The 25155-nt window shown below is 44.9% G+C and overlaps 1 protein-coding gene across 6 annotated transcripts in view; it reads right to left on the bottom strand.

Moving 5' to 3' along the window:
• Window positions 1–25155, bottom strand: part of CSNK1G1 (casein kinase 1 gamma 1) — a 110466-nt gene that overhangs the window by 75359 nt on the left and 9952 nt on the right. For 3 of the 6 annotated variants that reach the window (XM_074599641.1, XM_074599644.1, XM_074599645.1), the window contains exon 2: window positions 14059–14147. The gene's annotated coding sequence lies outside the window, so the exon portion shown is untranslated. Of the gene's footprint in view, window positions 1–10437; window positions 10639–14039; window positions 14148–25155 lie in introns of those variants that run through there. The other 3 variants (XM_074599640.1, XM_074599643.1, XM_074599642.1) reach the window with 2 other exon arrangements.

Here is a 25155-nt window from a genome sequence, read left to right as displayed (position 1 = left end):
AGGTGCAATGGCACTCTCAGTGTCCAAGCGTCCACGATACGAAGCAGCAAAGCCTTAGAGAAAACACCACTTCCACACAAAAGGAACAAAGGTGCATCAAAAATAGGTGTCTTCAGAAAGGGAGCTTCATGCAAGCACCTACTTCAGTGCAAGGATTTAGGCACTGAACACCTACACGCACCGTAAATCAGGCAAGATTCCCCCCAGCTTAGGTGTGTCCTCCAGGGATGAATACCTGCAATCAGACAAAGCAAACTAGCTGTAAGAGAGACTTTGTGCTTTCCTGTCCTACTGTGGGGCAGTGTTCAGCATCACAGGAACTGAAGAAGTTGTTGTTCACTACTGCGTAGCCTGATACAAAGAGAGGATGAAAGGAGAAACCTGTAAGGGGCCACGACCCAAACCAACAGTTTAGGTGGGCAGAAGTCACAAGTATACTCTGTGCAGCCCGTGGAGCTAAGCTTTAAGACCTGCACTGGCAGGCAAAGCCCATACGCCCCATAGAAAACAGGGAAGCAGACAACCCTGACAAGTCCATGTGACTGTCCCACGGAGTCTCGCCATTGCCCAACAGACTTGACTTGGCCCCTGTCTCCCAGTTGTTCATCACCAGAAACTCCTCCTAAGAGCTGGTTCATAAATTAGAAACCAGATGTAAGAGATACTGAGCTGCAGTATCAACAGATCTCCAAAAAAATAAATAGTGATGCCAAAAAGGAGAGACAAGTAGCATATTAAGAGGAAACACAAGAAAACTTGATACTCAGCAATTTAATGTACATGTCTTTTTGGTTTAATGCCTGAATTTCACCTTCTCCTTACTTGAAGATACTGCCTTTTCCGGCAGTCACGGGACAGAGGATCAGACCATGCTGTCACTTCATATAATTAGATGTTTGGCAGGAATTCAGCTGACATTACCTACATATTTTGCATGCAACTAAGCAACATCTCAAAGAGGAAACTATGTACCTGAGACCTATCTACAGAGAGCAATCTCCCCCAGCCTTTAACATGCTGTTTATTTGGAGGCACGCTGCCGTCAAACAGGGGTGACAAACCTTGCAACCATGTGCAGAGGTTAAGGAGCTCAAGGCAGCTGGACAGGTAAGAACCAAGACTCCTGGTTAATCAATCCTGCTCATTTGGGCTTAATAAATACCTTGATTCAACATAAGCAAACATCTCAAAGTTGCTGTCACAAAGCTGCCAGGTGCCAGCGCCCCAATTCCCTGCCATCGCCTCATTCTCTCTGTTTTTTGCAGGGTAAGGTTTTTACTGGTACAGCTCACTTACGTTAAAAATGACAAAGCTTAATACCACAAATACACTCAAAGCCTGAAACCTGCTGCAGCGATTTGTCTTCCCTTCCCATTAGGGGATTATAAAATCTCCCCGAAGCCAGCACTGCAGCTGTGCCTCGGGGCCAGACCACGCTGTCAGAAAAACCCCACCTATCCTACAGGGTAGTGTCCTCATGGCACATAAAGAACAACCTTTTCCTTTCTCTCCGAGATTTAAGGTTCCTCTTTTTCAGAGCTCCCAACTGCGTATCCTTATAAAGCGGTTCAGCTGTCAGAAGAGATAGACCCGGATGGCCCACGCGATTGAGAGATGCCAAGAATTACATGCAGACCAAGCAAAATATCCACTAGAGAAGTACAGGCAGGAGGGCCATAAGATGCTCTGTGATAGTTTTGTGAAATACCCCTTGTTTTTTTTATTTTTATTGTATTTTTAGTTATTTGTTTCTAAACAAAGCAAAGGTCACTCCTTTTGCTGGCAGCTATGAGCTGCCTCCTCCCCAGTGCAAGGTACAGGCTCGGTTACTGGTTTCGTTCTCTGCCCGCAAGCGGCAAGATAGGCTACACCCACACAAACGTCATAAGCTCTATAAAACCCGCACTTCCTCAGCACGGCAATTAGCCATAATAATCTCAAGATACACTGTTCAACAGTTGCCTTTGTTCATAGAAAGTAAATGTTTGTGCCTAGTTATTTCCTCAATATGGCAAGGAAGTAGCCCGTACCACCAGCCCGCAGTGAAAAGCCATTGATACTCCAGAGAGCAAGTTACACAGCTTCAAAAAATTGCAATACTTGAAGGTTTCTGTTGTTGGTTGGTTTTGTGGGTTTTCTCCTTCCTCAAATCTGAAGGTAGCAAGGTAACAACAGCTTAAAAGTCCTCACATGCTGGACAGGTGTGTTTTAGCTTCTTCCAGATTTATCATCAAGCACCATCCCACATCCATCATTTTTCTACTCGTGCTTCACAAGATGTAGCTTCTTTCTAAAAATCACTCACATCGCTTGCCGAGATGAGGTCCTTGTGCTACGTCAGGTAGAGCAGCATCAGAAGAAGTAGCCTCTCCCCATGGGCATCCCATGTAAAAGCACCCAGCACACTAGGGCACGGCTGGGTGGCAGGAGCAGTGTAAGAGATGGCAACAAATACTGTCCGGTTTCTCACGGTGACAGTATCGAGATAAGCTCTGGAGGTTTGGTTGTACCGATCCAGCTGACAGTGTTTGCCTTCATGCACCATCAAGCTCATCAAATTTCCTCCCTTAAGTACACAGTAATCAGACAAATTTAAATTCGCAAAGGATCAGCCTGGTTATGAGACAGAATCATGGAATGGTTTGTGTTGGAAGGGACCTTAAAGATCATCCAGTGCCACCCCCTGCCCTGGGCAGGGACACCTCCCACCACACCACATTGCTCCAAGCCCCGTCCAACCTGGCCTTGAACACCTCCAGGGATGGGGCAGCCACAGCTTCTCTGGGCAACATGGGCCAGGGGCTCACCGCCCTCACAGACAAGAATTTCTTCACCACCCCTTCCTCATTTGCAGTCTTTCCTGAACACAGGTCCACAAATATGGGTGACCAGACATCACCCTGCCTTTGTGCCAGGTGATGGAGAACGTGCCCAGGATGCAAGAGGGTTTTAATGCCAGCAAGGACATCTGGTAATCCACAAAATCCCTCCGTACCAAGAAAAAACAGAGTCCTCCACCTCCACAAAAAGGGAGCCTGACAGTGGGCAGCGACAGCGTCCCCCCACCGAGAGCCGAGCCCAGACCCAGTCCCACACAGCAGGGCCACTGGGTGACCCTCCACACACGGATCAGCACCACTTTTCACCTGCAAATAATAGCTCCAGAGCTGTATTCAGCTTCTGCAGCACATTTATTTGCATTGTCAAAGCCAGATGTATTCGGCAGTGCCACTGTGCTAAGGTCATGGCGGTGGATTCAATTCATGCCAACCTCTGCCACTGCTACCGATAACCTTTTATCTGCATCTAAGCACCATCCCACCACCTGATGCTTATTTCTCAGGCCAAGAAACAGTACCTAGGTAGCAAGCGAACACCTCAGCTACCTTTTTGCCAGATCATCACACCGTTTTAGAATCACAGAATCATAGAATAGCCTAGGTTGGAAGGGACCTTTCTGATCAACTAGTCCAACCATCAATGTAACTCTGACAAAACCCATCACTAAACCATATGTAAGCACTATGTCTACACATCTTTTAAATACCCCCAAGACATGGTGACTCAACCACTTCCCTGGGCAGCCTGTTCCAATGCTTAATAACCCTTTCAGTATGAAAGTTTTTCCTAATATCCAGTCTAAACCTCCCCTGACACAACTTGAGGCCGTTTCGTCTTGTCCTAACAAGAGGAACATTTTGGTTACATCCGTTCAGATTTGAACTCCCCAGTGCCAGAGAAGGATCACCACTGAAGCTAGTCAACACCCAAACGGAGGATGCTGGATGCCCAGCCCACAGCACATTCGGTTTCCAGCAAAGGCTGCGAGCAGCAGGAACAAGCAGCGCTGACACAAGCCTTCAAGCTCACATTGCATCTGATGGAGCAGTGCTGGCTTAAGGAAGCGTCATGCAAGCCAGCAGGGAAAATAAGCTGAAGAGATGTTTCACAGAGATAATTTTACATGACGACTTCTCCCGCTTCTCTCCTTTCCCTTATGTTAAGGACTTTGCACAGTTCACGGCCTGGCTCCTCTGTTTGCTGTAAACTTGAGACATGCCTATGTAAAGTGAATATTGTGCCAAAACAAACAAATCTTCCACCCACTTGCGGTCCGGCAATCTATGAGGAAGGAAAGGCAAGGCAACTATAAATACCACCTAGTGTGAACAAGAGTGAAGTCTTGTGGTTAACAAAAAGAAATATTTTGCTCCATTCCTCAAGGAATTAGACTTACATTTTGGCCTTAGCTGTGTTGGTATCCCTGTTTTGCAAGCTTCTAACCCATTCATGTGTTTCAATCCCATTTGACAAAGAATTCAAAGACCTTAAATTTCTCCAGCTATTATGATAAAGCCAGAGGAGAGCGATCCACGTGTGTTCCCTTGCTGAGCAAAGTAACGAAGCGCGAGCTCAGTTAAGCAGTGTAACACAAAGGAATGCACACGGGAGAGGAGTCACTCATCCCTGTCCACATGAAAAGCTTCACAACTTGGGTCTTATTAGATACTGGATTATCCAAACACTGAAACCACATTTTCTAAGCTGTTCTTGAAGTCATCTGCTCCCGCTGTTACAGGATCAGAATTCAAAAGACCGTGGGGCAAACCACGGATATTTTTATCTCAGCTAAAACATCCCGATGGGCACAACCTTCCTCCCAAAGCACACAGGACCAGCTGCCTTTGCTATTGCTCATCATATATAAAATAAACACACCGGTAACTATACAAGCTTGCTTCTATTCAACAAGTGAGAGTGACCACTTGGCAGATACAAACTGAAGCTGGCTATCAAGTACATCAATGCAGGTTTAAGGAAGCACGGAAAGCTGCTGTAGTGCATGCAGCTCCATGCTACTGTATTCTCCATCCTGAAATGACTTTAAAGCTAGTGACACCGCAAAGAGAAACCTAAAGATTTCTCAAGAACTAAAACAAGTCCCTGTGATAAGATTAAGGCAGTTCAGATGCGTTTGGTGCAGAGAGATTAGAAAACACCTTACTGCATCCTCGGGATTAGCAACGGGGAGAAACTGAAGCCAACGCCCAAAGATACAAACAGTAAGCAAGGAGCGATGATCAGAGGAAGTCCTTGGTTCCCGAAGCTGGAGAAAAAAGTTTTTGTTCTACCCTTTCACACTCATCTAGGCTCAAGGGTTAAGTTTATTTTTTAAAATGAAGTAGAGATGCACCGCAGACACTCACAGAGGTTTGTAGCCAAGGAAAGTGCACCCTGGTGATAACAATCCTTTGCCCTGCAACACATGGCCTTGGACTAGTTACAGCTGGCAGATTTCTTCACACTGAGCTTTAGCTGTTATTTCACAAGCACCGATCTTGTTGAGTAGAGAGATGACACCTTATTCCACCCTATTAGTTTCAGTATCATGAGCTAAACCGAGAAGTGGGGTTTTGTCCCATGCAGAGACTTACCTCCTTACCATGGGAGAAGTCAGCGTACTCGTGCTACCTAGCATCTCCCTGGCCTCTGAAAGGCACCAACCCCCCATCCAAATCCTCACCTAAGTAAAGGTGGAGCCTCTGAGAATACATTACTGAAACCCTGCCTCCCTCGACTACAGATCACCTTTAGGTCCTACCTTAAAACTATATTTTCAAGATGAATGACTTCATTACAGTGCCTGTTCCCCTTTCATGCAAACGATATAACCTTGAGAAAGCTGAAAATACAAGCCCAATTCCTCAGCCTACCAGGCAGATCTTCCACAAGGGAAAACAGCACCTCTTGATAGCATCTCTATACCATGCCCAGTACTGGCCTGTATATCAGGCATTTTTCAAGAGTCATCCACTGTGGTTTGAAACCTGAAAATGGCTCTGTATTCGACTACAAAATATCCCTTTGAATCACCGCGTGTGAAAGAAAATTCATGCCATTTCCAGCTTAGTCTTCTCAGTCAGGTCGTGAAAACCAGCAGGTGGAACAAGGACATTTCAGATTTTTCAGAAGAAATTCAAGCCATGAAAGTGCAGGTGCCACCAGCGCATGAGCAAGCACACCGAGATGCACAAAGGCCGCGTTTGGCACAGCATCCCATCTTTGGTGGCAGGTAGCAACATCTAGCCAAGACGACAAGAGCACAGGAAACATACAGCAATGCTCTATACTGGAGCTAAAGACTTGAACACCATTTCACGACCTGCAGTGATATCAATGCAATGGTGTTGGACTGATTTTCCCCACTTGGAAGAACTTGTCCCGCTTCTTTCTGAATTTGTGTAGCCTTCTGGTACCCACAGATCACACAACAGGGCTCTGCAGCTTGCATCAAGTGAGGTTTCTCATCTACTTTTTGAGCCTGCAACCTTCAGAGCTCACTTGAGGCTAACCATATATTTTTTTGTCACAGAAACTGTACAGATTTGATTCTCATTCAGCTGGAGAAGAAAGTTTAAAGTGAAGGACACTGAGAACAACCTGGCATTTGCTGCCTTTTAAAGGAAATGCTAAAAATTGGACTTCCCGGCATCTGAAGACTCAACACTAACATGGAAAATAAACTCTCTACCATGGCAGTCTGGCCATCATCCCTCTGAGGATGTGTCTCAGGACGAGGTGAAGCTGCAGACGGAAAAGGGGACAGCCTACCTAAATATAGCCAAACCCTCGTTTGTGATGGATCACTGCTTGACCACGTCTACAAGCACCAGTCAGATGCCCAAGAGCTGCCACAGCATCCCCAGGGGGCCTCGCTTCATTACCTGTGCTCTCTGAAGTGATTTACTACAACACCACCAACTTCTGCTGCTGCTTGAGGAGGAGAAGATGACAGCAATCGTGTATTTGCCTTTACAAGTCGCTTACCAATACCCCTCAGCTGGCTGGGAAGCAAGCGGGATAACCCCTGTCTGAAGCTGATCTGCTCTTCTTCCGCAGGGCACACGTGCAAATGCAGCACACGTGCAAATCTGGGACCTCTCACACCAAAGGATTTCTGAAAGGAAAGAGAAGATGCCACTTCCAGGAGCGGTTTATCTGAGCACAGCTGAGTTACAGCAGCCGGCAAGCCAGTGCTCGTTAGTGGGGCTGTTCATCACCAATTCAACTGCATAGGAGTTACCTTAATTACTGCTCAGACACTCTTCGTTTCCCCTGAAATGGTACCAAATATAGCTGACAATGCCCACATATCCTCTGACCTCTCTTACACACTTGCATACTGAGAAAATAAAAGAATTTAAGATTTTACAGCCTTTTACAGGAATTATTTCCTGGATTACTGTGGCAGGCACACATTAGTGGTGGGGCTTTGGCTGTTTTAAGGAAAGGTCAGATATACTGTAGGACAATTTTTCCAATTCATGTATACATATAAGAAAATAGCTTACACCTGATCTTTGCAGTGATCAACTGATAATTAGTTTTCCTGGTGGTGGGGTTTTCTTTCCCTGGAAAAGAGTCAGTGGGACTGAGCATCCATGCATCGCTCAAAAACAGCTTTCACAGATCTATTTACGACAGCACCACCAGAGAGTTTGGGTGCGAGTCAAAGCTCCATATGTACTCTGCTTCTGGTTTTGATCTTATAGTAGCTCAGATACATGGCGACGTGTTTAATAATCAATTGCAAGTGCTGAAGCACGGTAAGGTGGTTCAAGGTGATGAGAAAAACTTCCAAACCCTTAGAAGTGAAGCAATTATGCATTTACCCCCAGATTTGTCATGCCCCAAGGGAAGTAAAGAGCAGGCAAACTTCTCTGACAGCCACTGGTTTATGCCAGTAATATTCATTATCCACTTTCCGTGCTCTTCCTAGTGGCCACCTTCAGGTGGATCCCCAAACGTCTCCACAAGTCCTCTACAGCACCCCACAAGTCCAAAACGCTCCTTCCACATCACAGAGTGGCTTAGACAACTCCACCCCATCCCCAGGGGTGTACCAGACCACGACTAGTCTAGACTACAGCAGCCTTAGCAGTTCAGTGGCCAGGCTGAGACAGGCTGAAAACTGAAATAAAGGAAAGACGAGACAACTCCAGCCCGAAGGAGCCTCCCAGAGTCAGCAGCTGTAGGTCTGGGTCACAGCTCTTCAACTACAGTGAACACCCTGCCCATAAGGTAGGGGACAGCTTCACAAATAGTACCAGCAGCACTGGCGTGATATTAACTGGGGAGCACAGGACGGACAAGCAATGGGAAGCACAGAGTCCAAGTACTCCCAAGCCTGTGCTGGGTTTGTGGGAGAGATTCACAGCCAGTATCCCCAGAGGTGGATTGGGCAGACCACAGCAGTGCCCAAGTGTACCACCGCCTCCCTCATCCTGATCTTGCCTGGTCCGAGTTCCCTACTCTGCCCATGTCCTAGGTACAAGAAAGGACAGAGCCAGGCTTTAGGTGTCTCCTGGGGGCTGAAGGAGACAGGGATGAGCTGGTCAGAAGAGCCAAGTAGCCCCTAGTTTACCAGAAGTCATACACATCAGATAGCTTATCCCATTTAACATCTAGCTACCCTAAAAGGCATCGTCCTGCTCCTCCTGCCATCCTCAAGTCTCTCCAGCTACAGCACTCATTTGGCCTCTCAGCGAGCCAATTCCAGAACTGCACAGCTTTCCCTCAGGTTCCTGAGCTGAATGTCTACTGAGAGGCTAAAACAAGCCCCAGAGACAGCCTGAGGAAAGGTACAGGTAGATGGTATCATCCTTTTCGGCAGCAGCAGGTTGTCACACACTGTTTTTCCATTGAATGGACAGATAGGGAACTTGCAGACAATTGGACATTTATGATTCTTCTAACACCTCAAAATAAACACATGTACTTGAGGAGTACTGCTTCCCCTGGTGTTTGGTAATTTTCAGTAGCTCTTTTCATATCCTGCATGACAACGGAATGCCAAGAACATAAAGGCTTTCATTTGTGTTAACTGCAGTAGCAACAGCTTTCACTGAAACTGCAGCCACATCTTCCACCCTCACATGTTTCTGAAGCACTGGGATGTCACACAGCCTCCCTCCCCCATCCCACCAGGAGAGAACAGGATAGGGAACACTGAATTTCAAAGCTGTCAGATATTTAGTGAGCAAAATAATTGGGTATCATCTTGAAAAGGAGTTAACTAGCGTGTACTTAAAGGAGAAACAAACGCAACTTGTTGTGGAAGGGTGACAAGAGCCAGTAAATGGAGCAAAGCCCAACTAGTGGCCAGAGAGCACGTGGCCCACAAGGGCATTTCAGCAAGGTCTTACTGTAAGTATCCCCACGCACTAGTTCTGAAAATTACTGAAAACGTGAACCTGAGGCAGGCAGCACAAGGGAAAGGAGTTGGAAGTCCCACTTCAAGTACCAGTCTCACATCTTACCAGTAGAAAAGGACACTCAAGGTACCGCCTGCGTAAGCGATGTCAACATTTTGTGGTAGGCATCTAGAACTTCTGAAAAAGCACCAAAACCAAGGCTATTACACCAAAATCCATAATTGCGAAGGCTGGAGCATCCATATTGTGTCCTGAAGCATTTCCAGCACTAGGTAAGTATTATTTCGAGCAGAAATATCTCCAACCTAAACCAGCAGACACTTTGACCTCTGAAACCTTGAAGCCATTTGCAGAGCTGCACATCTCTACCCAATCCATACCTCTCTGGTACAGATCTAGCACCAGTTCCCCCAGTTAAAAACCAATAAACTTATTCTTGAAGATTATCTGTGCAGCTTTTCATGCATTCTGACTCTTAAAAGCTGCATTGTACCTGCGCTAACCATGCTGCTCAGAGACTCACTGAAGGTCCAGCCAGGAGACCACCGTTCCAGCCACCTTGGCTGTCCAGACACGCACCTTCATGTCCAAACTGCACAACAAGGGGAAGAACAACAGGATCTGGAGCAAGGTATCCTTGTGGGGAAGGGAAGGGAAATGGCACAGCTCTGCTTTGATTTATCTCGTCCCTGCAGACCCGGAGGAGAAAACAGACCCAAAAATCCAGGTGCCAGATCATTCACCCCCAGCAGAAGAGTCCCTATACAGCCTTCTCCTACGCAAAGCAGTCTTGGAAGGACAATGGTATTTGCAGCCTTAGAATGGGGATGTTTCAGAGGTAAGAGCTGCTTGGACCTCCTAGTAGTCACCATGAGGACCGCTCACCCCACACCCCGCAGTAAAACATTGGGGTGCTCCCTTCACCCAGCTGAAAAACCGAGACAGGAGTTGGTTTCCCATGGAAATATGAAATAGAGTCAGTCTAGCAAAGCACAGGGGTTGATCACAGAAGACCTACAGGTAGGCAAGAAGCCTAGCTGACAACCAGAATCCACAGCAGGATCTGCATGGTGGCATATCCACCAGATAGACTTAGCCCATACAGTGCTAGTTACCCAAGTAATGCTAATTCTCGTAAGACAGCTTGATCCCATCCCCCCTCCCCCCCCAACAGTACATTTATGGAAATATTAAAAACCATGGAAAAGGCCTCATAGCGTACCACAAAAAATAAGGATCCATCGTTGCTCAAATGAAACTGCAAGGCTTGCACTGAGTTTTTAGCAAGGAAATGGAAATCATGCTGATATACAATTGTTCCGCCCCCATGTTCGCCTTCACACATTTCTTACAGGTCAATTTTAAAGAATTAAGTCTTGTTCAGCTAAACATCTGGTGGCTGTTGCTAGAGGAAACAGACGATCTGCAACATTTGAGCAAAAATAATGAGTTACATAAAAGCCAGACTGCATGAGCAAGAACAAGTGTTTTGCCAGTCTATGAATCTCAACCATTACATGAAACCCCGCATTTAATTTTTGGGTTAGAATATAACAAAGTGAACCCATACGCACTATAAAAGCCACAAAGATTCGAGTTTTCTCTAAGTTTTGCAAATATAATCATGCTGTATCATAATTAACCTTCTAGCTAGCAGCTGTCCTAAAGATTTTCCACAAACAGCAGAGACAGATGAATTACAGCTTAAAAATGGACCAGTTCAGCTGCAAGCATTTTCAGACTCAAATCAAGTCAGTACAAGTTGAAGAGTTACAGAAGATGGTTTTGGTCATTGACTATTTGAGTTGGGGGCTCCCTCATGCCTAGCAGAAGAATAGTTTTCCTTAATGCTACAGAGCACATTTTTGGGTACTGTCCCCTTTTCCTCAGAGTTTATCAGTGTTGGGAGATCAATATCCAACAGCTGAAGGCGTGATTTTGTGGGAAGAGTTGAGAATCCGCTCCAATGGCATCATCATTCGAGTCCCTAAGACCAATCCTAAGATTACAAATCTTTGATAGGGGCTTTACAGACCATGAAGTCCCACAACAGGAGAGGCAGCATTCCCAAGAACATCTCAAGCCACGTAGCTCTAATATACTAGAATTGCACTTCACATTATGTACCTTTCTACAAATAGATATTGCTGTTCTTTGAGGAGAGCTTCAGCACTTAAATAATCCAGAAGCCTGATGGATGACTAATACAACTAGAAAGCTTTGCACACAGAAGGATATTTTAGCTACCACACATCATCAGGACCGCTCTCAATACGCAGCCAAAGAACAGCGGAGGCACCGATGGCTTTCACTGCTGTCTCTCTTTTTTTTTTTGCCATCGCCTCCAAGACTTTGGTTCCACCTAGTTTCCTCCAGCATTGCCTGGAGAAGTCCACTCTACAGTCAACTCCAATTGCTTAGACAGCACAGCGTTCTGTGCAAGCCAACGTTGGTCCAGGCCTATCCCATACCACCAGGTACTGGATCTACTACTATGCAGAAGGCCACTTCAGCCACTGAGTGAGCACACAGCAGAGATGCACCATGCCAGCAACTGTTTAAGCCAGGAATTTAACCATTTAACCAGCAGCCGCTGCTGCTCTCATTCATTTATGCCGTCCAGGAAAAAAAAAGTGTGCTCCTAAAGCCAGATTCCTCAAGCTGGACATGGTTCACCAAGCACACCAGAGGACAACTCGGCAGAGTCAAGAGCTAACTCCTCACTGGCATGGACAATCTCTGTTCCCACAGCACAAATGCGGGGCAGGGGAAGCACCTGGCCCTGGTCTCACCAGAACTAGGAAGAAGTCAGGCCAGCGTAGCTCTGCTTGGGGATCCCGAGGCAGGGAACACGCAGATGAAGACAGAAATGCTCCTTGAACGAGTAACGACATGAGTCAGGGTGCTAGCTTACAGCCTGGTGCTAGTATGGGCAAGTGGAAGTCATGGAACAGGAAAGCCAGAGCTTCTTTAAATATTAAATTTAAATATACAGAAAGATAAAAGCAGGCGTGAATAGGATACAAGTGTAGGCAGCTTGGGAGCAAGTTCCATGGCTGAGACAGCACCACTTCCCACTGTCTTGGAATTGATAAAGTATCACAGTAATGCATTATCAACTTCTACCGTACTAGAAAAAAAAAAGACAAGATAGGTCTCCTCATTATATCATTTAGCCTTCATGCTGCCTAGCAGCCTGTGCTAAGAAGCCACATCCTGAACAGAAAGCGATGGGGGAACAAATCAGACACTGTGAGCCAGGTAGAAGCTTCGCCCAAGTGAAAAAAAGCACACTACAATTCCCAACCCCATGGAAACAGGTTGATCTGATAAAAAAAAGAAGTTCCCAAGATCCCAGATATCGTATGGGCAGGATGAAGGAAAACAAGTCAAAGACTTCAGTCACAAAAGAACCCCCCCACAACAATGCATCAACAAAGCTTTAGACTTCAGGGGCTTATCTTTAGGACAAAACAATATAAAATGAAGCATAGTCAGATGACTACAGTCTCCACTGGACTCATACAAAGATATTAAAAGCACTGTACTGCACCAGTCTGAATTGCTCAAACTGAAGACTGTTCAAACAATTAATGGCACTCCTACTACTAGCACCAAAAAAAAGATAAAATTAGTTTCAGGGGATGAAGCTGCAAACTAATTTGAGATACAATATCAAGCAAAATTGAAAACAGATTTCTCCTCCAGGTTGGAAGCTACTGAAAGCATGAAACTGTTGTCCATCCATCTACCGCCGCTCAGCTGAAATTACCAAAAGGCAAGAGCTTATTAAGGTTTCTACATAGAAAAATGCAAAATGGAAATTACAATTTAGAAAGAATTTGTTTTGTCACATCATTTTGTCCAAAAGTAGAAACAGTGTTCCCAAAGGACGATACACAATTATGTTCCTAAACAAAATGCCCCAACTGCTTAATCAGTATCACTTAGTCTGCACTGGCTTCTGTTTGAACAGAAAAATAGTTTGTTGCTATGTATGATTTTTTTCTGAAGTCCAGAAAGGGAAATGTAGTGCCATTTTCACCCAAAAAACCCCTCCTGCCCAGCAGAGACTTGCACCACTCTCAAGGTCATCACTTTTATCAAATCAAAACACTTGCTTGTTTTGTTTACTTACATCACTGCTGCCTCTTTCATGAAATCAAGCTATCTGTCCACCCTGGAGTCAAACACCCTCACCTATGAACATCATTCCCTTTGATTTCTTCATTCCAGAGAGAGTTTTCCCAACATCTTCATTTTTGAGTTTTCTGCTCATTTCACAAGTCAAATGTAATAGAATAGGCAACCTGGCCCATATTTTACTTGTCACACTGGAACAAACGCTTACATACAGAGCACATCAACTCTCCTCCCAGTAACAAAAGTTAAAGCACTTTTAGAGAAGCTTCAGTTCACCACCAAAGGCTTTGGACTCTCCCTGATTTCCTTGTTGGAGACGTTCATCACTGACAAGTAGCATTGCAGCTACCTACTTCTCAGCTCAACATGTATGTTTCTAAAAATAAAACCAGGGAGAGTAGATCAGGGATGCAAGTTCCCAGAGAACGTCTGGTGAAAAATGCTTACAAAATCAAGAGGGGAAAAAAAAAAGTATTACAATGGAAATAAGAATTGACCAACTTGCATTCAGGTCTCTACGCACCCTTCCACAGGCTTGACAGATATTTCATGTACCCTGGTTATAAGTTACTGGATTTTATAGTGTCTTCCCTTATATATGGTTGGGTTTGGTTTTTTTTAGGAAGGAATATTTGAGTTGCATGCTAAGACGTTCAGAGTATCAAGCCACACGGTACTCACCACACGTTTTGTAACTCACTTCATATGTTTGTTATCTCAAATCACAGGGTAGGAAGTGCTGGGGCACAGGAGCAGCAGAGCAGCCAGCCAGTCATAGCTGTAGTGAATCTGGGAAAGAAGAAAGGATGATGTTTTAGAAAGTCTCCATGCAACAGTTCATACAAGCAACTTCCAATTTTGCTTTATTCTGCTTTAAAAAAAAAACAACATTGTTTGCAGTTTTCAGTTTAATATGCCAGCTTCCAAGTATACTGTGGATGACACTGAGCCAACCACCACTTCTTATAGGAAAATCTAGTATTTCTCCTTACCCCCTGTCAAGGCAAACTAACAGCTTTCTGTGCAGTAACATGAATTTTAGTTCAGAACATGACAGTGTTTTCTTAATATACACATTTCTGACTCTTCAGTAATTTTGGGGTTTGTTTTCAGTAAACTGTGTTTCCCCACCTTGGGAAACAGGTTCCCAAACCTGAACTCCCATGACGCAGCATCCCTGGGCTGCCTCCATCTCTGATGCTCCAGGCACTTTGGTCAGAAGGAAACACAAAGGTTTGGGGGTTTTTTTTTTGTTTGTTTGTGCCTTTTCCCCCTTAAATAACACCCTCCAGACCCTGTAGCCCACAGGGCAGAGCAGGGCCCAAACACTGGCTCCTGAGAGGGAGCACGCTGTAACAGGGCTGTGAAGGTTGAACCAAAATTAAACTATTTCTGGAAAACTCTGCCCAGGGTGACCAGGGACACACTGTTCTGTTTTACATTCAAAATTTGGGCATTTAACTTCCTTTGGAAGAAAATACATGTATTTTTCTAAAAAAAAAAAATAGAGTTTTAAAAAGCAACTTTAAGTTCTGAGAAGATCTGACCATCATTTAGAAGCCAGGTTCTTCTGACGTGCTGGAGTACCCCGTCAGCCTCCCCTACGTACGATGGTCTGACATGGGCAATAAGCAGCCAGGCTCCCCAGTGCCACAGGCATTCAAAGCCTGTGCCTAAGCTAGCACCTTTATCTGCATTTTTTCTAACTATTACAGCAAAGGTAGATGTTTAAGAGCCCATAATAACACCTCAAACTGCTTGTTCTGTAAGCACAAGGTGGTGGTGGGGGGAAATGGTCGCTCTCTACCCTGACCACAGCAGAAAGAAACCCTGTACCAGAGAGTATTTTTGCTCTCTCCCACATCAAGTGCAAGACAGACCGAAGTCGCCATCACTGCGCTGCCAAGAGACACCACTTTGACTGAAGCATGCAGGAATTTGGTCTACCTCTGCCCTGTACTTTCATAAACTTGTTGGCAGGCCAGCCCGAGTCACATACATGCTCTTACGATGTCCTTCATCATTTCTGTCCTCAAGAAGCTACAAGAATTGCTCAACGGCATTGTATGAGACTTCAAAAGTTACCATGAGTTCACAATAGCTGTCATTAATTAATCCTCATCTACAATTACCCAGCACCAACTCCTGAATGAAGCCAACCACCGGGGTAAGGAACGCACACCACCACTCCATGGCTGCAGTGTACTTACGGTGTGAGTGACACCCATTCCTCTCAAATGAAAAGGTGTTCGGTAGTTGAATATATCCCTCAATATTAAGTTTATTACAAGGCATTTAAGGCAAGCTTTTGTTCTACTTGACACTAAAGTTGTTCTAAGTTATTTGACCGGGTCAACGCTGCAGCAAGGAAGAACCAGCCAAACTTGTACCAAACTAAGCCCTACAAGAAAGGGAGAATGCCAGCACCTATATTCACAGGGAAGAGCGATTGCAGCTTTATTTAGTTACTTGACATTGCAATCCTAAAAGCACTCTTGGGCAAAGAACAGGAGTATCCCATTAACATGGCAGTCCACATATTTAAATGCTGAACAGCCTTTAACCTGGCGAAGTTTGCTCTTTTGCCACCTTGAACATACCCCAGTTAAACTTAGACGAAAAAACAAAAGTTGTGCATAAAAATTCCAAATGGGGTTCAATGGCCAGAAACTGTCTCAGTTCCTTTATGTAAATACCAACCTCTTCCTTCAAACAAGGAAGCTAAACAGAAGACTATTTATAACTCACTCTACAGTACAATGATTTACTTTGGGAATAAAAGTAAATAAGTCATCTCATGCTGTCCCAAAGCTTAGTTTGAACCAGGGGTTAGATATCATTCACGTTCTGCTCGAAGAACAAGACGACAGGCAGGTTATGGAGGGGTCAGAGTGTAACGTGAGAAAATCGCCCGCACGCATCAGCCTCTGCCACTTCCTACTGGCACAGCCAGGTGACAAAAACCCATCCCCACCTCACACAAAACAGTCACTAACAGATCTTTTGACCCGCAGCACAGCAAACACGGCTCCTGCCCTGTTCGCATAGATGGGACTCCAGCATCATCTCGAGAGCACCTGAGATTCAAAATGCAGAGCTCATTTTCCATCCTTTCCCTGGCCGCACGCCGATGGTGCTGGGCTCTCCCAGAAATCCTGCCCTGTAGCAAGATGGCTCAAGCAAAGCACAGAGGAGCCCAGAGTAACAAGAGGATCCAGCTCATGATTGCAGCACACGTTAAAGTCAGCTGAAAAGCCAGGAACCTGGGTTAGCTGGAAGCCTGGCACGATACAGAAAGCCACCTCTCGCAGCGAGAAACAGCAATGGTGAACAAGCGAGAATATGTGGACAACCCGGTTGGAGCACCAGTTTATCACGGTAACAAGCTCCAATCTTTCCTTTTCCAGGAAGCCTGGCTGCCCAAAGCCTACCATTATGCAGAACCCTGGGGACCACGTCCCTTCTTGAAGGGAAGACTAAGGCAGCTGAAAGAGCTGCTACGGAAAGAAGACAATGAAAGAGGTAGTCCGAAACCACCAACAGCAAGAGGGGCCCTTTCTAGCTTTTGACAGATAATTAAACTTGTTTTGTGTTTAATTAGTACCTCCAGACACCAAGCCCATTTCCTGTGACATCTTCTTGATGGCACTAGCTAGGCCCTAGGCTTGGAGACACGCATCTCAGCTTGAACTCACTAGACCTTGACTTCATACGGCCACATGGAAGTAACAGAGAATCCTTCGATGAGGACACTCTGCTTCCCACCAGGCAACTCACTTCAGGACAAAGTTATTATTTTACAGAGTGCCAAAACCAGAGGGACATGAAGCATTGTGGGGTGTGGAGATGGGCACAGATGGGTCCCATGCACCTGTATTCCAGACATGCTCCTCTGCATCACTTGACATAAGCGCGGCAAAGTTGCCTCTTCCCAGCACACTGCCAGCAAGCCGCATTTCTGTCCAGCCCTCAAAGGCCATGATATTCAGATAAACACCATCACACTGGCTGGAGAAGCCCCACAGACCCCCCAGAACCTCCTCCAGCTGAGAGTGAACGATAACAAGGCTACACTAGAGTCTTTAAGCCTCACTAGATGTTTTCCCCCCATTACTTTTCAAAGCAAGGAGCAGATAAGAAGCTTGTTTCAGTTTCAGAATAAAAACTAACGTCGCTGAAGGCAGCTTGCGAAGAGACGATATTTGCTACCTTAGAGTACACAACCAGGCCTTTCATCTCCGCTGGGGGCCAGGGAAATCTGTGCCAGCCTGAGCCAAGACACACGATTTCCAAGGCACAGCGCTTGGAAGTTCGGGGTATACCACAGGCACTTTTCAGCTCCCGGAGCGGGCATCGCTTCTGCCACAGCAGGAAAGAGGACTCTACAAACCCACTCCTTATTAGCTCTCTTGGGAAGCTGGTACACAGTTAGTTTTTGGATCTTTTGTACTTCAGCTCATTATTATCTTATTACCAGTTAGCAGCGCAAAACTCTAGGTAATACTTAAAAAAAAAAGCTTGTCATCTTTAGGCTTGAGGCATTTATAGTATTACCAAATCAAAGCATGGGAACAATATTAAAATTCCAACCAAATGTACGCTGCCCCGTTCCAAAGTCTTCACGCCATCCAGCATGGCAAAAAAAGGTAAAGACTGCTCCCAACAGCATTTGATAATGGAACAAAACCTCAAGCGCAAACACAATGCTCCAGCGCTCACGTCAAGCTGGAACAATGAGAACTTTGCTTAGCAATGCACAAAATGGGTAATTCTGCAGAAATAAGTGCCTTATTTGAAGAGCTACCCATCAGACCTGTATCAACGTACACTCAGATGAGCAGATTTTCAGTGGAACTGAAGAGTTCCACACCCATATGGAAAAATAAGGTCTGTATAGACCATTTCTGGTGCGCAGGAAAGACTTCAGAAGATCTCAACACTGCCAGTTTCTGTTCCAAATCAAACACATCAGCATTCAAAAGCCTTGTTTGGGAAAAGGCTTTTGCCTTCCCTCCAAGGGGCACCACTTTTCTGAATGATAAACACATACAAACTATCTCGGGGTAAACATCATGTTCTTCAGTTTCATTTCACAGGTCAGTATTTTGTTCTCCACTGGTACAGACCTTTAGCCAGAGTTATTAAAACAAAACCTGGAACACTTAAAACAGCAAAAACCAACCCCCAAAATATTAAGATAGTTTCAAAATTTCAAGAGGTACTAACATTTTTAGAGACTCCCCAGGTAATACCTTCAGTGGCTGGGGGAAAACTAGCAAGAGCATCTTTGTGTATGAAAGCCTCACCTCAAACAAGTGAGCTCCCAAAGAAAAGTCTGACTAATGGTTAAAGCCATTAAATAGATGAGTTTGTAGTGTGAAACATCCCTCTCCTATTCAGCCAATCCATAAGGAACAGCTCTCCAGGAGTAATAAAGATATGAGTATGACAATTCAGGAAGTCCACCAAGTTTAAACTGCGTATTACATGAAAGTAAGAGGAAGGACTGAGTCTCTTTTTAAGTTCTGAGTCTCATTTTTAAGTTCCGAGTCTCATTTTTAAGTTCCATCAGACAAGAGCAACTAGAACTTATCACCTGCACCTCCATCCACGTACTGCTCTGGCTGCTGAACAGTTGCAGAAATTATGAATGGATACAGCTCAGAGGACAGCAGCAAAACACCTAAAGCTGTGTCCTCCGAGAGCCAGAGAGATGAACCAAAGAATACAGCCCACCTAGCTCAACCTCCAGCTTGAAGCAGCAACCATAAGCAGATGTCTGGGAGAAGGAAGGAAGAGGGTAAGCGTACCTAACTTCTCCATGCACTTTTCCACCTCCAGTGGTGTTTGTTTCTGGGCCTTCCCAAGTCAGTTTGGGCGGCTTCTGGGTGTTCAGGAACATTCATAGAATCATCTAGGTTGGAAGGGACCTTTGAGATCATCGAGTCCAACCATCAAAGTTGCAGCCTCTTCATGAGCACATCCAGTTCCTCTCCGAATTTACCCAAACTTTCTGTAGCCACAATAGCCCTTGGCTAGCTCAAAAAGTCTGCTATTCACTGCCTGAAAAAAAAACAAAAACATTCTCCTGCTTCTTCTGAACCCACTCCTGTTAGCTCCATCTGATCATCCCAAATCTCATGGCAGAAGAAGGGGACCATCCTCCCCCATCGACCACTGATGATCTTGTTGACTTGACCTAACCCACTGCTGACCCGTTAAGGTTAGCTAGATATAAATGACCACTTCTTGTCAGAAGGAAAAGAGTAAGAGACTAACCTTGATTGCATAAACTAAATAAGCAGCATTATGTGCCAACTAGCTGGGAATAAATAAGCAGTATTATTTGCCAGTTATCAGTAGATATTAAAACCTATGTCTAATAGAGCAGAGCGGCAGGGAAGCAGAAAGGATCCAAACTACACATCAAGGCTCTCTGCCCTCAAAACACAGAGAGCAGCTGTGTCAAATGGGGAAAAGTCATACCTTGTTGGGTAGATTTTGCTGCCTTTTTGCCAAAACCAAACACATTCAACACCTGGAAAAGAGCTGGACAGACCTTAACAACTGCATTTGAAGCAAAGCTCCTGCCTGGACTCAGTAATTTGCAAATTCCTCCCTGAATACAGCCCAAAGCTGACATCTACATTCACTCTGCTTAACTGGAGAAAAAGAGAGCTTTTATTCTGGCACCGTACTTGGGCACTGCTCACAGCGGTATTTATCGTCTGACACCTAGGTAAAAAAAATGAAAAAATACAAAAATACTGCTGCTTGCAAAAAAAAAACCACACTCGACATCTCTCTCTCAATTCCCTTAACTCATGAGTAGCCCACACATTTCAAACGCAGCAAGGGAATGCTCCAAGCAGGTCTAGATCTCAATTTGCCTTTACAAAAGGAAAACAGCAAACACAATTTTTTGAGTTATCTAGTAGCATGCCCAACTGCGATTGCTGCGTGTGTGAAGGTTCGACGTTCCCAGCAAGTGCTGAAACCCACTCGTACTTCTAATGCATCACAGGAGGCCTACATTTTGTTAACAGCAAAATATGGAAGACTTCAAAACTGATGCCAACGGTCTTTGTGATGAAAGGGAACAGAACGGTGCCTCAAATAAGACAAGGCGACTACAAAATTCAGAGAAAACACGTTGGCAAGTTCACATAGAGTGTACTCACAACACAGGAATATCCTGAACTGAAATTCTTTAAGTCTTTTTACTCATCCAGAACAGAGCCCTGCTTACTCCCGGCTAAATTTCATTCTATGAAGTTTTGACTGCCTATACTTACTTGAGATGTTCCCAACATGGAGCTAGACTATGCGTTTCCAGCAGCAAGCAATCAGTCGATATTATGTGGTTCAATGACGCCTTAGGCTGAGTGCACGGAGATGCTCACAAAGACAACCCTATTTTATCCTTTTGACACTTGCCTCTGCTCCTGAAACCCTGACCTGTTTGATACAGCCTCCAAAGCTTGAAACTCAAACTGGGAAAGCCCACCCAAAGAGTATTTTACTTTTCACTTCCAGATGATTTAACCTTTTTCCCCCTCCCAACAGCTGCAGATACTGTGCAAGAAACAGTAGCCTGAAAGAAAGATAGCGTGTGGCTCTGCGAAAAACAAGCACACATCTTAACGTGGAACAACTGCTTTTTACTCTCTTTCACCACAGAGTGAAGAAATAGAGCTTCCCCTTCGGCTTGCCCTGAACCAAGAGCAGAGGGTACCCAAGAAAACAGTGCCAAGTAACTGTCTGGGTCATGAGTTCAGAGAGGACAACCAAAATGGAGCGTCCACCTTGATTAAACATTGAGTTATGATAAATATTTAGAAGTGGGATTTTGAACGCTCACTATCTTACCGAAAGAGGCTTTAAGGAACACTCTGATCGCAATCTAGCTTAAGTGCCTCTACACGCCTTACACCTTCCTCCAAAACACACGCTACCTGGATCACACACTGCATATTACTATTATCAGGTATGCACTTTGCTCACATTTTAGATATTTTTTTTTCTTCTTTTCCAAGGATCCCTTTATGGGTTACACAAGTCACACGGCTGATATTCTCCCAGTGTCTGCACAAAGAATGATTCCACTCCCAGTCCCTCTGGGAAGAAAGGTAAACCCCTCCTAAGTCAAGTCTAAAAGAAGTTGTCCCAAACGGCATTTGTCGTCTTAGACACAGTTGAATTCACACTCCCAGGTGTCGATGTCAACCTGGATCATCACACAATAATACTTCAAAAAAAAAATCTAGTCCAAGGAGTTTTCTTGCAAGATCCCTTTGATTTGCATCTGTAGATGAGTTTCTTCAGTTCTTCATACGTTTTTGAAGGAGAATCAAGCTCCATTAGACCACTCACCTCTCCCAGCCTTCACAGCAAAGATGATTTGCTCAACATTCCCCCACTTAGTTCATTCGTTTACTAAATCATTAACAGACTCTTAATTTAATGCCCTTTAGAATAGCCTGCTCAGCTGATACTCATCAAAAGCCTAAGCACAAGCCAGTAACCCAAACACAGATATTTGAGATCCTTTTTTCCCTGCCTGACAGATTCAGAAAGCTTGCCATGTACTCAGGGGACACCATTGGCTCTCTAAAGAGAGGAGGTGACACTTTCCAAGAAAAGGCCACAAATCTCCATTCATTAAGGCCTATGCTGCTCCTCAAGAGTTTTTGTAGACTTCAAGTTCTTTGCACCTCCTGGTTATCCCTCCTGGTTCTTCTCCTCCACACGTGAACCCCATTTAGGGGAGACCAACAACCCACACGTGCCCCAAAAGTTGGGAAGATGCTTGTAGTCTAGAGCTTACACCAGGATGAAACAGTATCTTCGAAGGAAGACCCAAGCGTGTTCTCCATAAGATGGAGTAACTGAAGAGCTGCAGCAACCCCCAGCAGGAATTCCTGCCTGTTTCTCCTCTGCCTGTGCTTATCAGACCCATTTATGAACAAGTCTAATTCATTATAGCAACAGGAGAAAACCAACCCAACAATACCTGGAGAGCTTTTTGCCAGGTTAGAGAGTGAGGGCAGCTCAGGAACAGGTTTGACAAGCACCAGCAGCAGTACATGGGAAAGCCGAGACCAAAACCTCCCCTTTTGGGCATAGCAGTCACCACCACAGCCTTAGTAGCTTTAACTCTCCACAACAGGATGTTTCAATACCGAGCAAGGTATCGAAACACCGAGTTTCATGTTTAGGTACAAAACTACATCAACAGCTCCTCAACCATGCTAAGACTACTGGCTTGGTAGTTCAATTCCTGATTAAAACTAGATTTTTAGCAGGCATGGATCAGCAAGCTTAGAGACTAAAAAAGCAATCCACAGCTGGTCAGCCACAACATGAACACGAGCAAAACAGCATCAGGAAAATGTTGCTATCATCACTATATATACTTCATGTAATCAGTATGACAGAGAGCAGGACATTTATTGTGCATGCTTCACTAGTTGTTGTGCCTGCCTGGTTCTGGGCTATCAGCCGATCACTGCTTGCAAGGAACGCCCGGCTGCCTGCTGGTCACAATCCCACACTAGGAAAGCTGAAGAGAAGCATTATGAACACCTCCTCCCACTTTCTGCATAAAAAGGTGGAATTTCAAGAATTTTTCCCATTTAAAGGGGCCGAGAACTTCACATTCAATTACTTTCTTCACCTGTTATTTCTAGTTTTTATTTGTGTCATTTCAGTTTCTACCTATCCCACTTTGAAACTCTTTTACACAGAGCATTATGTTGTACGGCAAATCTCCTTTGGATACGGGAGACCTGTAAGTGTGTACGGCATGGTGAGAAACAGCTTGAGACTTCCCCTCCTAGGAGTATCCATAAGCCATCTTCCAGAGCTCGTCAGAAAGATTGCCTCCCCACACTGCCCCAATATTCTGGAAAGGTGGGGGGTTCATAAAGGTGGGATAATTGAAATGAGAAGTGTTCTCCAACTATTCCGTCCTGAGGATCTCAGATGCCAGAGGGAGCAGTAAGCTTCCACAACCACTGGATTACGGATTTAGTATGGACACATCTGCCCAGTCCTACCAGCATCCATTTTATGGACATGCTGACCCCAGGTTTGTCTAAACACTTTTTGAATGCACATAAAACATCAGCTTCCACAAACTCCTAGAACAACAAGATCCAGAAGTCCGTCACCTGGTTTTTAAAGAAATCCTTCCAATTCTAAGTGTCTCAGACATTTTAAACTCCCCAGGAGACGCAGCTGCTCCTCTGCCTTCAACTCAACTGCCCTTCTCTGTACGTTTTCCCAGCTCTGCTGAAGACGCAACAACCAGAAAATGCACAATGCAATAGGTGTAGTCACACACTCACCCACTGCAATTCACTCAGCGTATTACTCAACGACCCCAGTCCTTAATCAGATTAATATTTCAGCCCTCCAAAAAATAAAACAACAACGTGTAGTACCCGTAGCAAGCAAGAGACCAGGATGCCAACAATAACCGAGTCAATGCCAGGGAGATAAATCCCGACGGCCCCAAGCCGTGCCCATAATAAACAATAAGGGGTTTGCCCACTCGCCTGCAAAAGAGTTTCTTTCACAAGCCAAAAAAACCACACCACTCACTGCACTCCGAAACATAAGCAAGCACAGCAGACACTTGAAAATCCTGTTCGTCTTCCCAGCAACAACTCTTCCCATTCAGCTGGCAGCGTGCTACCAACTTCAGAGAAGTTTGGCATTTTTCGAGGATGGCAGAAGAGCTCCAGAAGCCCGATTACACATTGAAGGCATCTTCTTCATTACACTCATAGGATGAATTATGTATTTAATTAGAAGCAGCCTTTACGAAAAGCTGCTAAAGTTGAACATGGAGGATAAGTCTCACTTCACACAAGGAGGCAAACCCACGCAATAAAGTAGATGCCAGAACCGTCCACCTCTGTGCACCGTCTCACACACACTGAAAACTTCTCCCAAAAGCTGGAGTAAAGCACTATTTTGTACAGATAAACTTAACTTTACCTCAACGGCAAACATTACCATTCACACAGTTAGGAAATCGCATCTGTATGAAGCCACTTTGATTCAAGTTCCACTTTCAATCCCTAATCTTCAGTGTAGCTGTCAATTAGGAGTGTTCATTACCAAGTAATCTGCTCTCCGCACCACATGGCATTTGTCTTCTTTGAAGGCTTAATGCCCACAGGTGAGGATCACTTTGTGCCAGTAGATCCCTTGTAGACCTTTCAAACTGTAGGGAATTAATCACTGCCAACAGTAGCACTGGAAGCATAAGCCGATGATCCACCACAAAAAGCTTTTCGGTGTCACCGAGCCTCAAAGCTCCATCCACGGTAGAAAAGCAGCCTTTACATTTTGATATAGACACAAGTAGAAAAAGTCCTTGCAACACAAGGTCATACCTAGCTTGCTAGAAGACTAAATTTAGCCACCTGTGCCTCAGGCAAGTCTGTTAGTTAGGGGAAGCTCGGATACTGGTGTTGAGCACTGGTCCAAGGGTAACTCCCTTGGAAGACTTGACTCCATTTAATTGCAAATGATCTGAAAGCTATTAACAGAAAACCTGATCTCAATTCATCAAAGAGGAGATGTATTTGAACACCATACAAAACTAGTATGACACTGCGATGCTGCTTTAAGGTTGTGTGCTCGAGTGGTGTAAACTATTACTACATTTGATGTTAGAGTCGGTAAGAGAGGAGCTCAAGGAGATGTAACAGATGGGGTTTCAGCACAAGTGTATTTTAGAACACCTCCTTAGCAAGCATATTTCCTACTCTAACACGCCTTGTGC

The sequence above is a fragment of the Larus michahellis genome, chromosome 9, assembly GCF_964199755.1.
Source record: "Larus michahellis chromosome 9, bLarMic1.1, whole genome shotgun sequence".
NCBI lineage: Eukaryota > Metazoa > Chordata > Aves > Charadriiformes > Laridae > Larus > Larus michahellis.
Note: the sequence above shows the minus strand (reverse complement) of the source record. Positions and strands in the feature narration are given on the sequence as shown.